The sequence below is a fragment of the Salmo salar genome, chromosome ssa02, assembly GCF_905237065.1.
Source record: "Salmo salar chromosome ssa02, Ssal_v3.1, whole genome shotgun sequence".
NCBI classification, from domain to species: domain Eukaryota; kingdom Metazoa; phylum Chordata; class Actinopteri; order Salmoniformes; family Salmonidae; genus Salmo; species Salmo salar.
In genome coordinates, this window is record NC_059443.1 from 92859101 (window position 1) to 92873048 (window position 13948).

A 13948-nucleotide genomic window follows, 5' to 3' on the forward strand; every position below is an offset into this window, starting at 1 on the left:
TTATAACACCTATATATCTACTGTATGACAGGTAGAACCATTACAACACCTATATATCTACTGTATGACAGGTAGAACCATTATAACACCAATATATCTACTGTATGACAGGAAGAACCATTATAACACGTATATATCTACTGTATGACAGGTAAAACCATTATAACACATTATAACACCTATACAGCTACTGTATGACAGGTAGAACCATTATAACACCTATATATCTACTGTATGACAGGTAGAACCATTATAATACATTATAACACCTATATATCTACTGTATGACAGGTAGAACAATTGTAACACCTATATATTTACTGTATGACAGGTGGAACCATTATAACACATTATAACACCTATATATCTACTGTATGACAGGTAGAACCATTACAACACCTATATATCTACTGTATGACAGGTAGAACCATTATAACACCAATATATCTACTGTATGACAGGAAGAACAATTTAACACCTATATATCTACTGTATGACGGGTAGAACCATTATAATACATTATAACACCTATATATCTACTGTATGACAGGTAGAACCAATATAACACATTACAACACCTATATATCTACTGTATGACAGGTAGAACCATTATAACACCTATATATCTACTGTATGACGGGTAGAACCATTATAATACATTATAACACCTATATATCTACTGTATGACAGGTAGAACCAATATAACACATTACAACACCTATATATCTACTGTATGACAGGTAGAACCATTACAACACCTATATATCTACTGTATGACAGGTAGAACAATTATAACACCAATATATCTACTGTATGACAGGAAGAACCATTATAACACGTATATATCTACTGTATGACAGGTAAAACCATTATAACACATTATAACACCTATATATCTACTGTATGACAGGTAGAACCATTATAACACATTATAACACCTATATATCTACGGTATAACAGGAAGAACCATTATAACACGTATATATCTACTGTATGACAGGTAAAACCATTATAACACATTATAGCACCTATATATCTACTGTATGTCAGGTAGAACCATTATAACACCTATATATCTACTGTATGACGGGTAGAACCATTATAATACATTATAACACCTATATATCTACTGTATGACAGGTAGAACCAATACAACACATTACAACACCTATACATCTACTGTATGACAGGTAGAACCATTATAACACCTATATATCTACTGTATGACAGGTAGAACCATTATAATACATTATAACACCTATATACCTACTGTATGACAGGTAGAAGAATTATAACACCTATATATTTACTGTATGACAGGGGGAACCATTATAACACATTATAACACCTATATATATACTGTATGACAGGTAGAACCATTACAACACCTATATATCAACTGTATGACAGGTAGAACCATTATAACACCAATATATCTACTGTATGACAGGAAGAACAATTTAACACCTATATATCTACTGTATGACAGGTAAAACCATTATAACACATTATAACACCTATATATCTACTGTATGACAGGTATAACCATTATAACACCTATATATCTACTGTATGACAGGTAGAACCATTATAACACCTATATATCTACTGTATGACAGGTAGAACCATTACAACACCTATATATCTACTGTATGACAGGTAGAACCATTATAACACCAATATATCTACTGTATGACAGGAAGAACCATTATAACACGTATATATCTACTGTATGACAGGTAAAACCATTATAACACATTATAACACCTATACATCTACTGTATGACAGGTAGAACCATTATAACACCTATATATCTACTGTATGACAGGTAGAACCATTATAATACATTATAACACCTATATATCTACTGTATGACAGGTAGAACAATTGTAACACCTATATATTTACTGTATGACAGGTGGAACCATTATAACACATTATAACACCTATATATCTACTGTATGACAGGTAGAACCATTACAACACCTATATATCTACTGTATGACAGGTAGAACCATTATAACACCAATATATCTACTGTATGACAGGAAGAACAATTTAACACCTATATATCTACTGTATGACGGGTAGAACCATTATAATACATTATAACACCTATATATCTACTGTATGACAGGTAGAACCAATATAACACATTACAACACCTATATATCTACTGTATGACAGGTAGAACCATTATAACACCTATATATCTACTGTATGACGGGTAGAACCATTATAATACATTATAACACCTATATATCTACTGTATGACAGGTAGAACCAATATAACACATTACAACACCTATATATCTACTGTATGACAGGTAGAACCATTACAACACCTATATATCTACTGTATGACAGGTAGAACAATTATAACACCAATATATCTACTGTATGACAGGAAGAACCATTATAACACGTATATATCTACTGTATGACAGGTAAAACCATTATAACACATTATAACACCTATAAATCTACTGTATGACAGGTAGAACCATTATAACACCTATATATCTACTGTATGACAGGTAAAACCATTATAAGACATTATAACACCTATATGTCTACTGTATGATGGGTAGAACAATTATAACACCTATATATTTACTGTATGACAGGTGGAAACATTATAACACATTATAACACCTATATATCTACTGTATGACAGGTAGAACCAATATAACACATTACAACACCTATATATCTACTGTATGACAGGTAGAACCATTATAACACCAATATATCTACTGTATGACAGGTAGAAGCATTATAACACCTATATATCTACTGTATGACAGGTAAAACCATTATAACACATTATAACACCTATATATCTACTGTATGTCAGGTAGAACCATTATAACACCTATATATCTACTGTATGACGGGTAGAACAATTATAACACCTATATATTTACTGTATGACAGGTGGAACCATTATAACACATTATAACACCTATATATCTACTGTATGACAGGTAGAACCATTATAACACCTATATATCTACTGTATGACAGGTAGAACCATTACAACATCTATATATCTACTGTATGACAGGAAGAATCATTATAACACCAATATATCTACTGTATGACAGGTAAAACCATTATAACACCTATATATCTACTGTATGACAGGAAGAACCATTATAACACCTATATATCTACTGTATGACAGGTAAAACCATTATAACACATTATAACACCTATATATCTACTGTATGACAGGTAGAACCATTATAACACCTATATATCTACTGTATGACAGGTAGAACCATTATAACACCTATATATCTACTGTATGACAGGTAGAACCATTATAACAAATTATAACACCTATATATCTACTGTATGATAGGTAGAACCATTACAACACCTATATATCTACTGTATGACAGGTAGAACCATTATAACACCAATATATCTACTGTATGACAGGAAGAACCAATTTAACACCTATATATCTACTGTATGACAGGTAAAACCATTATAACACATTATAACACCTATATATCTACTGTATGTCAGGTAGAACCATTATAACACCTATATATCTACTGTATGACAGGTAGAACCATTATAATACATTATAACACCTATATATCTACTGTATGACAGGTAGAACAATTATAACACCTATATATTTACTGTATGACAGGTGGAACCATTATAACACCTATATATCTACTGTATGACAGTTAGAACCATTACAACACCTATATATCTACTGTATGACGGATAGAACCATTATAATACATTATAACACCTATATATCTACTGTATGACAGGTAGAACCAATACAACACATTACAACACCTATACATCTACTGTATGACAGGTAGAACCATTATAACACCTATATATCTACTGTATGACAGGTAGAACCATTATAATACATTATAACACCTATATATCTACTGTATGACAGGTAGAACAATTATAACACCTATATATTTACTGTATGACAGGTGGAACCATTATAACACATTATAACACCTATATATCTACTGTATGACAGGTAGAACCATTACAACACCTATATATCTACTGTATGACAGGTAGAACCATTATAACACCAATATATCTACTGTATGACAGGAAGAACAATTTAACACCTATATATCTACTGTATGACAGGTAAAACCATTATAACACATTATAACACCTATATATCTACTGTATGACAGGTATAACCATTATAACACCTATATATCTACTGTTTGACAGGTAGAACCATTATAACACCTATATATCTACTGTATGACAGGTAGAACCATTACAACACCTATATATCTACTGTATGACAGGTAGAACCATTATAACACCACATATATCTACTGTATGACAGGAAGAACCATTATAACACCTATATATCTACTGTATGACAGGTAGAACCATTACAACATCTATATATCTACTGTATGACAGGAAGAACCATTATAACACCTATATATCTACTGTATGACGGGTAGAACCATTATAATACATTATAACACCTATATATCTACTGTATGACAGGTAGAACCAATACAACACATTACAACACCTATACATCTACTGTATGACAGGTAGAACCATTATAACACCTATATATCTACTGTATGACAGGTAGAACCATTATAATACATTATAACACCTATATACCTACTGTATGACAGGTAGAACAATTATAACACCTATATATTTACTGTATGACAGGTGGAACCATTATAACACATTATAACACCTATATATATACTGTATGACAGGTAGAACCATTACAACACCTATATATCTACTGTATGACAGGTAGAACCATTATACACCATCTATGTATGACAGGAAGAACAATTTAACACCTATGTATCTACTGTATGACAGGTAAAACCATTATAACACATTATAACACCTATATATCTACTGTATGACAGGTATAACCATTATAACACCTATATATCTACTGTATGACAGGTAGAACCATTATAACACCTATATATCTACTGTATGACAGGTAGAACCATTACAACACCTATATATCTACTGTATGACAGGTAGAACCATTATAACACCAATATATCTACTGTATGACAGGAAGAACCATTATAACACGTATATATCTACTGTATGACAGGTAAAACCATTATAACACATTATAACACCTATACATCTACTGTATGACAGGTAGAACCATTATAACACCTATATATCTACTGTATGACAGGTAGAACCATTATAATACATTATAACACCTATATATCTACTGTATGACAGGTAGAACAATTGTAACACCTATATATTTACTGTATGACAGGTGGAACCATTATAACACATTATAACACCTATATATCTACTGTATGACAGGTAGAACCATTACAACACCTATATATCTACTGTATGACAGGTAGAACCATTATAACACCAATATATCTACTGTATGACAGGAAGAACCATTTAACACCTATATATCTACTGTATGACGGGTAGAACCATTATAATACATTATAACACCTATATATCTACTGTTGACAGGTAGAACCATATAACACATTACAACACCTATATATCTACTGTATGACAGGTAGAACCATTATAACACCTATATATCTACTGTATGACGGGTAGAACCATTATAATACATTATAACACCTATATATCTACTGTATGACAGGTAGAACCAATATAACACATTACAACACCTATATATCTACTGTATGACAGGTAGAACCATTATAACCTTATATCTACTGTATGACAGTAGAACCATTATAATACATTATAACACCTATATATCTACTGTATGACAGGTAGAACAATTATAACACCTATATATTTACTGTATGACAGGTGGAAACATTATAACACATTATAACACCTATATATCTACTGTATGACAGGTAGAACCAATATAACACATTACAACACCTATATATCTACTGTATGACAGGTAGAACCATTATAACACCAATATATCTACTGTATGACAGGTAGAAGCATTATAACACCTATATATCTACTGTATGACAGGTAAAACCATTATAACACATTATAACACCTATATATCTACTGTATGTCAGGTAGAACCATTATAACACCTATATATCTACTGTATGACGGGTAGAACCATTCTAATACATTATAACACCTATATATCTACTGTATGACAGGTAGAACAATTATAACACCTATATATTTACTGTATGACAGGTGGAACCATTATAACACATTATAACACCTATATATCTACTGTATGACAGGTAGAACCATTACAACACCTATATATCTACTGTATGACAGGTAGAACCATTATAACACCAATATATCTACTGTATGACAGGAAGAACAATTTAACACCTATATATCTACTGTATGACAGGTAGAACCATTATAACATATAACACCTATATATCTACTGTATGACAGGTAGAACCAATTTTACAACACCTATATATCTACTGTATGACAGGTAGAACCATTATAACACCTATATATCTACTGTATGACAGGTAGAACCATTATAATCATTATAACACCTATATATCTACTGTATGACAGGTAGAACCAATATAACACATTATAACACCTATATATCTACTGTATGACAGGTAGAACCATTATAACACCTATATATCTACTGTATGACAGGTAGAACCATTATAACACATTATAACACCTATATATCTACTGTATGACAGGTAGAACCATTATAACACCTATATATCTACTGTATGACAGGTAGAACCATTATAACACATTATAACACCTATATATCTACTGTATGACAGGTAGAACCATTATAACACCTATATATCTACTGTATGACAGGTAGAACATTATAACACCTATATATCTACTGTATGACAGGTAGAACCATTATAACACCTATATATCTACTGTATGTCAGGTAGAACCATTATAACACCTATATATCTACTGTATGACAGGTAGAACCATTATAATACATTATAACACCTATATATCTACTGTATGACAGGTAGAACAATTATAACACCTATATATCTACTGTATGACAGGTGGAACCATTATAACACATTATAACACCTATATATCTACTGTATGACAGGTAGAACCATTACAACACCTATATATCTACTGTATGACAGGTAGAACCATTATAACACCTATATATTTACTGTATGACAGGTAGAACCATTATAACACATTATAACACCTATATATCTACTGTATGACAGGTAGAACCATTATAACACCTATATATCTACTGTATGACAGGTAGAACCATTATAACACTAAACACCTATATATCTACTCTATGACAGGAAGAACCATTTAACACCTATATATCTACTGTATGACAGGTAGAACCATTATAACACATTACAACACCTATATATCTACTGTATGACAGGTAGAACCATTATAACACCTATATATCTACTGTATGACGGGTAGAACCATTATAATACATTATAACACCTATATATCTACTGTATGACAGGTAGAACCAATATAACACATTACAACACCTATATATCTACTGTATGACAGGTAGAACCATTATAACACCTATATATCTACTGTATGACAGGTAGAACCATTATAATACATTATAACACCTATATATCTACTGTATGACAGGTAGAACAATTATAACACCTATATATTTACTGTATGACAGGTGGAACCATTATAACACATTATAACACCTATATATCTACTGTATGACAGGTAGAACCATTATAACACCTATATATCTACTGTATGACAGGTAGAACCATTACAACACCTATATATCTACTGTATGACAGGAAGAACCGTTATAACACCAATATATTTACTGTATGACAGGTAAAACCATTATAACACATTATAACACCTATATATCTACTGTATGACAGGTAGAACCATTATAACACCTATATATCTACTGTATGACAGGTAGAACCATTATAACACCTAAATATCTACTGTATGACAGGTAAAACCATTATAACACATTATAACACCTATATATCTACTGTATGACAGGTAGAACCATTATAACACCTATATATCTACTGTATGACAGGTAGAACCATTATAACACCTATATATCTACTGTATGACAGGTAGAACCATTACAACACCTATATATCTACTGTATGACAGGTAGAACCATTATAACACCAATATATCTACTGTATGACAGGTAGAACCAATTTAACACCTATATATCTACTGTATGACAGGTAAAACCATTATAACACATTATAACACCTATATATCTACTGTATGTCAGGTAGAACCATTATAACACCTATATATCTACTGTATGACAGGTAGAACCATTATAATACATTATAACACCTATATATCTACTGTATGACAGGTAGAACAATTATAACACCTATATATCTACTGTATGACAGGTTGAACCATTATAACACATTATAACACCTATATATCTACTGTATGACAGGTAGAACCATTATAACACCTATATATCTACTGTATGACAGTTAGAACCATTACAACACCTATATATCTACTGTATGACAGGTAAAACCATTATAACACATTATAACACCTATATATCTACTGTATGACAGGTAGAACGTTTACAACACCTATATATCTACTGTATGACAGGTAGAACCATTATAACACCAATATATATACTGTATGACAGGTAGAACCAATTTAACACCTATATATCTACTGTATGACAGGTAGAACCATTATAACACATTATAACACCTATATATCTACTGTATGTCAGGTAGAACCATTATAACACCTATATGTCTCCTGTATGACAGGTAGAACCATTATAATACATTATAACACCTATATATCTACTGTATGACAGGTAGAACCAATACAACACATTACAACACCTATACTATCTACTGTATGACAGGTAGAACCATTATAACACCTATATATCTACTGTATGACAGGTAGAACCATTATAACACCTATATATTTACTGTATGACAGGTAGAACCATTACAACACCTATATATCTACTGTATGACAGGTAGAACCATTATAACACCTATATACTTACTTTATGACAGGTGGAACCATTATAACACATTATAACACCTATATATCTACTGTATGACAGGTAGAACCATTATAACACCTATATATCTACTGTATGACAGGTAAAACCATTATAACACCTATATATCTACTGTATGTCAGGTAGAACCATTATAACACCTATATATCTACTGTATGATGGGTAGAACCATTATAATACATTATAACACCTATATATCTACTGTATGACAGGTAGAACCAATACAACACATTACCTCCTATACTATCTACTGTATGACAGGTAGAACCATTATAACACCCTTATATCTACTGTATGACATGTAGAACCATTATAATACATTATAACACCTATATATCTACTGTATGACAGGTAGAACCATTATAACACCTATATATTTACTGTATGACAGGTAGAACCATTACAACACCTATACATCTACTGTATGACAGGTAGAACCATTATAACACCTATATATCTACTGTATGACAGGTAGAACCATTATAATACATTATAACACCTATATACCTACTGTATGACAGGTAGAACAATTATAACACCTATATATTTACTGTATGACAGGTGGAACCATTATAACACATTATAACACCTATATATATACTGTATGACAGGTAGAACCATTACAACACCTATATATCTACTGTATGACAGGTAGAACAATTTAACACCTATATATCTACTGTATGACAGGTAAAACCATTATAACACATTATAACACCTATATATCTACTGTATGACAGGTATAACCATTATAACACCTATATATCTACTGTATGACAGGTAGAACCATTATAACACCTATATATCTACTGTATGACAGGTAGAACCATTACAACACCTATATATCTACTGTATGACAGGTAGAACCATTATAACACCAATATATCTACTGTATGACAGGAAGAACCATTATAACACGTATATATCTACTGTATGACAGGTAAAACCATTATAACACATTATAACACCTATACATCTACTGTATGACAGGTAGAACCATTATAACACCTATATATCTACTGTATGACAGGTAGAACCATTATAATACATTATAACACCTATATATCTACTGTATGACAGGTAGAACAATTGTAACACCTATATATTTACTGTATGACAGGTGGAACCATTATAACACATTATAACACCTATATATCTACTGTATGACAGGTAGAACCATTACAACACCTATATATCTATTGTATGACAGGTAGAACCATTATAACACCAATATATCTACTGTATGACAGGAAGAACCATTATAACACGTATATATCTACTGTATGACAGGTAAAACCATTATAACACATTATAACACCTATATATCTACTGTATGACAGGTAGAACCATTATAACACCTATATATATACTGTATGACGGGTAGAACCATTATAATACATTATAACACCTATATATCTACTGTATGACAGGTAGAACCAATATAACACATTACAACACCTATATATCTACTGTATGACAGGTAGAACCATTATAATACATTATAACACCTATATATCTACTGTATGACAGGTAGAACAATTATAACACCTATATATTTACTGTATGACAGGTGGAAACATTATAACACATTAACACCTATATATCTACTGTATGACAGGTAGAACCAATATAACACATTACAACACCTATATATCTACTGTATGACAGGTAGAACCATTATAACACCAATATATCTACTGTATGACAGGTAGAAGCATTATAACACCTATATATCTACTGTATGACAGGTAAAACCATTATAACACATTATAACACCTATATATCTACTGTATGTCAGGTAGAACCATTATAACACCTATATATCTACTGTATGACGGGTAGAACCATTCTAATACATTATAACACCTATATATCTACTGTATGACAGGTAGAACAATTATAACACCTATATATTTACTGTATGACAGGTGGAACCATTATAACACATTATAACACCTATATATCTACTGTATGACAGGTAGAACCATTATAACACCTATATATCTACTGTATGACAGGTAGAACCATTATAACACCTATATATCTACTGTATGACAGGTAGAACCATTACAACACCTATATATCTACTGTATGACAGGTAGAACCATTATAACACCTATATATCTACTGTATGACAGGTAGAACCAATTTAACACCTATATATCTACTGTATGACAGGTAAAACCATTATAACACATTATAACACCTATATATCTACTGTATGTCAGGTAGAACCATTATAACACCTATATATCTACTGTATGACAGGTAGAACCATTATAATACATTATAACACCTATATATCTACTGTATGACAGGTAGAACAATTATAACACCCATATATTTACTGTATGACAGGTGGAACCATTATAACACATTATAACACCTATATATCTACTGTATGACAGGTAGAACCATTACAACAACTATATATCTACTGTATGACAGGTAGAACCATTATAACACCAATATATCTACTGTATGACAGGAAGAACAATTTAACACCTATATATCTACTGTATGACAGGTAAAACCATTATAACACATTATAACACCTATATATCTACTGTATGACAGGTAGAACCATTATAACACCTATATATCTACTGTATGACGGGTAGAACCATTATAATACATTATAACACCTATATATCTACTGTATGACAGGTAGAACCAATATAACACATTACAACACCTATATATATACTGTATGACAGGTTGAACCATTATAACACCTATATATCTACTGTATGACAGGTAGAACCATTATAATACATTATAACACCTATATATCTACTGTATGACAGGTAGAACAATTATAACACCTATATATTTACTGTATGACAGGTGGAACCATTATAACACATTATAACACCTATATATCTACTGTATGACAGTTAGAACCATTATAACACCTATATATCTACTGTATGACAGGTAGAACCATTACAACATCTATATATCTACTGTATGACAGGAAGAACCGTTATAACACCAATATATTTACTGTATGACAGGTAAAACCATTATAACACATTATAACACCTATATATCTACTGTATGACAGGTAGAACCATTATAACACCTATATATCTACTGTATGACAGGAAGAACCATTATAACACCTAAATATCTACTGTATGACAGGTAAAACCATTATAACACATTATAACACCTATATATCTACTGTATGACAGGTAGAACCATTATAACACCTATATATCTACTGTATGACAGGTAGAACCATTATAACACCTATATATCTACTGTATGACAGGTAGAACCATTACAACACCTATATATCTACTGTATGACAGGTAGAACCATTATAACACCTATATATCTACTGTATGACAGGTAGAACCAATTTAACACCTATATATCTACTGTATGACAGGTAAAACCATTATAACACATTATAACACCTATATATCTACTGTATGTCAGGTAGAACCATTATAACACCTATATATCTACTGTATGACAGGTAGAGCCATTATAATACATTATAACACCTATATATCTACTGTATGACAGGTAGAACAATTATAACACCTATATATTTACTGTATGACAGGTGGAACCATTATAACACATTATAACACCTATATATCTACTGTATGACAGGTAGAACCATTATAACACCTATATATCTACTGTATGACAGTTAGAACCATTACAACACCTATATATCTACTGTATGACAGGTAAAACCATTATAACACATTATAACACCTATATATCTACTGTATGACAGGTAGAACGTTTACAACACCTATATATCTACTGTATGACAGGTAGAACCATTATAACACCAATATATATACTGTATGACAGGTAGAACCAATTTAACACCTATATATCTACTGTATGACAGGTAAAACCATTATAACACATTATAACACCTATATATCTACTGTATGTCAGGTAGAACCATTATAACACCTATAAGTCTCATGTATGACGGGTAGAACCATTATAATACATTATAACACCTATATATCTACTGTATGACAGGTAGAACCAATACAACACATTACAACACCTATACTATACTGTATGACAGGTAGAACCATTATAACACCTATATATCTACTGTATGACAGGTAGAACCATTATAACACCTATATATTTACTGTATGACAGGTAGAACCATTACAACACCTATATATCTACTGTATGACAGGTAGAACCATTATAACACCTATATACTTACTTTATGACAGCTGGAACCATTATAACACATTATAACACCTATATATCTACTGTATGACAGGTAGAACCATTATAACACCTATATATCTACTGTATGACAGGTAAAACCATTATAACACCTATATATCTACTGTATGTCAGGTAGAACCATTATAACACCTATATATCTACTGTATGATGGGTAGAACCATTATAATACATTATAACACCTATATATCTACTGTATGACAGGTAGAACCAATACAACACATTACAACTCCTATACTATACTGTATGACAGGTAGAACCATTATAACACCCTTATATCTACTGTATGACATGTAGAACCATTATAATACATTATAACACCTATATATCTACTGTATGACAGGTAGAACCATTATAACACCTATATATTTACTGTATGACAGGTAGAACCATTACAACACCTATATATCTACTGTATGACAGGTAGAACCATTATAACACCTATATACTTACTGTATGACAGGTGGAACCATTATAACACATTATAACACCTATATATCTACTGTATGACAGGTAGAACCATTATAACACCTATATATCTACTGTATGACAGGTAAAACCATTATAACACATTATAACACCTATATATCTACTGTATGTCAGGTAGAACCATTATAACACCTATATATCTACTGTATGACGGGTAGAACCATTATAATACATTATAACAC